Here is a 3,372-nt window from a genome sequence, read left to right on the forward strand (position 1 = left end):
ATCAAACACTCCCAGGGCAGGTACAGGGGGTTAGATACAGAGTAAAGCTCCCTCTGCACTGTCCCATCAAACAGTATGTGGTTCTGATGCAAACTGTGTCTGCTTCCAGTCTGCATGAATTAACCAATTCAACTGAGTCAACCTGCACCCCGAACAGTCACAGTGCTGACACTCTGGGACTTCTCTCTGATCTCAGTAACTTTCTGACTGCGTTATTCGGCACTTGCTGTGATTCCCTGCAGTGGTTTTCTCTCTCCATTTCCTGCTATTCCCAAATGGTCCCCAGCCTCATTCCACTCCCAAACACCTTGCCCTCAGACACATTGATCCTAAGAGAAACAAGACACGGATGTGAAGCACTGATCAATGCAAGAAGTTTTATTTCTTAGTACAGCTCATTATTCAGGCAGCAGTAATACAGGATCAGAGGTAACCGGACCGAAACAATCAAACGACGGTTTCATTCAGTGAGAACCTGAGGATCTCGGGCCGGTGGGAATCCATCACTGGATCTTTCATTGATTCGGTATGCAACATCGGGACACAGTGAAGCAGAATAGGTCTGGGGCAAGCACATCATCAGCGTTACACTCGCCAGTACGGCACACTCCTTCTGGTACACACTGGTGCACTAAAATACAGAATAAAGAATGAATTATTGTGGGTTCTGTAAACGGAGGGAGGGAGTACATTGATAAAACATTGAGCTGAGTATATCAGTGTTACTGGGACTGACTGGATTACACATGGACATTAACTCTTTTATACTTAATGAAAGCCCACAGCAGTCCTCTCTCCGACCTGCACAGACTCACTCTTTTTCCTGAACAACAGTCCAAGGGGTTTGCTGAGAATGGAGCACCGCACAGCCGCTCTCTGAGAGTAGGGACACAGGGAAGACATATCTGACAGTGATGTTGAACCATTTCCGGCACCACAAGGGCCCAAAGAGTTTCACAGACACTGGATTGTTTCTGAAGTGCCGAAACAATTTTGTAGGAATCACGGCAACCAATTTGCTCATGGCAAAGTTCCACAAAAAGTAAATGAGATTTGACAGGATGGGAAGGTTCTGGACATGTTGGTTGAGAGCATGTCCAGAACCTTCAGTCATTCCTCCAATTGGTCGAAGACACCGGGAGAAATCCCAGCTCTTCAAATGCCACCAGATGTTTCCTGCCCCATGGACCGGTAGAAAGGGTCTGTGTTTAATGTTTCATCCATAAACTGATAATTCCAACAGTGCCTCATTGCCCCAGTGTCGGGCAGTCAGTGCCGCACTGCCCCAGTGTCAGGCAGTCAGTGCCTCATTGCCCCAGTGTCGGGCAGTCAGTGCCGCATTGCCCCAGTGTCAGGCAGTCAGTGCCTCATTGCCCCAGTGTCGGGCAGTCAGTGCCGCACTGCCCCAGTGTCAGGCAGTCAGTGCCTCATTGCCCCAGTGTCGGGCAGTCAGTGCCGCATTGCCCCAGTGTCAGGCAGTCAGTGCCGCATTGCCCCAGTGTCGGGCAGTCAGTGCCGCACTGCCCCAGTGTCAGGCAGTCAATGCCGCATTGCCCCAGTGTCGGGCAGTCAGTGCCGCACTGCCCCAGTGTCGGGCAGTCAGTGCCGCACTGCCCCAGTGTCGGGCAGTCAGTGCCGCACTGCCCCAGTGTTGGGCAGTCAGTGCCGCACTGCCCCAGTGTTGGGCAGTCAGTGCCGCACTCTCCCAGTGTTGGGCAGTCAGTGCCGCACTGCCCCAGTGTCGGGCAGTCAGTGCCACACTGCCCCAGTGCCGGGCGGTCAGTGCCGCCCTGCCCCAGTGTTGGGCAGTCAGTGCCGCACTGCCCCAGTGTTGGTCAGTCAGTGCCGCACTGCCCCAGTGTTGGGCAGCCAGTGCCGCCCTGCCCCAGTGTTGGGCAGTCAGTGCCGCACTGCCCCAGTGTTGGTCAGTCAGTGCCGCACTGCCCCAGTGTTGGTCAGTCAGTGCCGCACTGCCCCAGTGTTGGTCAGTCAGTGCCGCACTGCCCCAGTGCCGGGCGGTCAGTGCCGCATTGCCCCAGTGCCGGGCTGTATTTACTGTACTGGGGCATCCACCCACAACTTGTTCACTCAACTCCCAACTGAGCCAACCTGACTCCCAGCTACTGACAATTGATCATTTCTCTACGTGCTTCCTCTCAGCAGTCTGTGTTCCCACATCCCAATCTCTCTGAAGGCTGCATAATTATTTGAATGAAATAAACCTGTTTTGAAACCGTTTGATCCCCTTCTCTAACAGCATGTTATATCTCATTTGTGAGCCTGGTCAGGCAGTGTGGGGGAAAGGGGCTCCCGATCCTGACCCCACACAGAGTCCGCACTCTCACACTTTGAACAGCTAGCAGTGACACAGAGTTTCTGTTCCATAATACCTGGGTACTGAGGCCGATTACAGACCCTCCCAACCGGTCAATGCTCTGAATGAGACCCATCTGATGGTCTGTTTGGATCAACAAACAACACCCACAATTACCTCCACCCACTCAGGTAGTCCCTGAACAATCCGGGGATTTACCTGTGGAACTGGCTCACATTAAATCCTTCAGTCATTCCTCCAATCACAATCATTTTCACTCAACTAATCAAACTGAGAACATAGTTTTTAAAATGAAACTGTCTGAACACTGGATTCAAAGATGAAAGAAATTTACAGACCTAAACCTCCTCTTCCTCCTCCTCCTCCTCCGAATCCTCCTCCGATCCCCCGGCCGGCAGGTCCAGCGAGCTTCCCTCGAGCAGTGCCGGGCTGAGTCAGCACCAGGAATACAAGAAACAAGATTGGAGCCTTCATCGTCATCATGTGCGGTATTGTTCAGAGTCAGGTTCAGGCAGCTGCAGGAGAAACGTTGTGAATCCTGTCTGAGCTTCTTTCCTTTATAACCACACACACGGGGAGTGGCTCTGCTCTCTGACGATGCCCTGGGAAAAGGCGTTTCTTTTCTGTGTGACATGGATCAGTATACAGCTGTCTACCTTTCAGAAGACAAGGTTGTGTGTTTGGGCCCAACTCCAGGTTTAACACATGATCTCAGCTGACGAGATGTGCCAGGTCCAGAAGCTTTGTGGGACTGGGGTGGGAAAGTGGAGCTGAGATTGAAGATCAGTCGTGGTGTTTTTGAATGGAGGAGCAGGTTGGAAGGGCCATATGGCCGACTGCTGCTTCTAATTCTGATGTTCTTAGCAGGACATTTTACCATCAAAACCTCACTTTTTGAATCTGAGGCCCAGAAATTGGATAAGGTTCAAAAAGGGCGGTGTGATGGCCCAGTGCTACTTGGCCTGTTCATTTACACGATTGTAGTGCAGATCTCAGCACTAAACGCACTGCTGATTGGCTTACCGCTCAACAAGTGG

The 3,372-nt window shown here is 51.9% G+C and overlaps 1 long non-coding RNA gene across 1 annotated transcript; it reads right to left on the bottom strand.

The window, feature by feature from the left end:
• Positions 1-363: 363 nt before the first annotated feature.
• LOC139256756 (uncharacterized) lies at positions 364-2,842 on the bottom strand. The gene is made up of 2 exons (XR_011592195.1): positions 2,674-2,842; positions 364-631 (listed from the first exon to the last, which is right to left on the bottom strand). It is a non-coding gene; the product is annotated as an uncharacterized lncRNA (long non-coding RNA).
• Positions 2,843-3,372: the final 530 nt, after the last annotated feature.

Source organism: Pristiophorus japonicus, unplaced genomic scaffold (assembly GCF_044704955.1).
Source record: "Pristiophorus japonicus isolate sPriJap1 unplaced genomic scaffold, sPriJap1.hap1 HAP1_SCAFFOLD_752, whole genome shotgun sequence".
Lineage (NCBI taxonomy): Eukaryota > Metazoa > Chordata > Chondrichthyes > Pristiophoridae > Pristiophorus > Pristiophorus japonicus.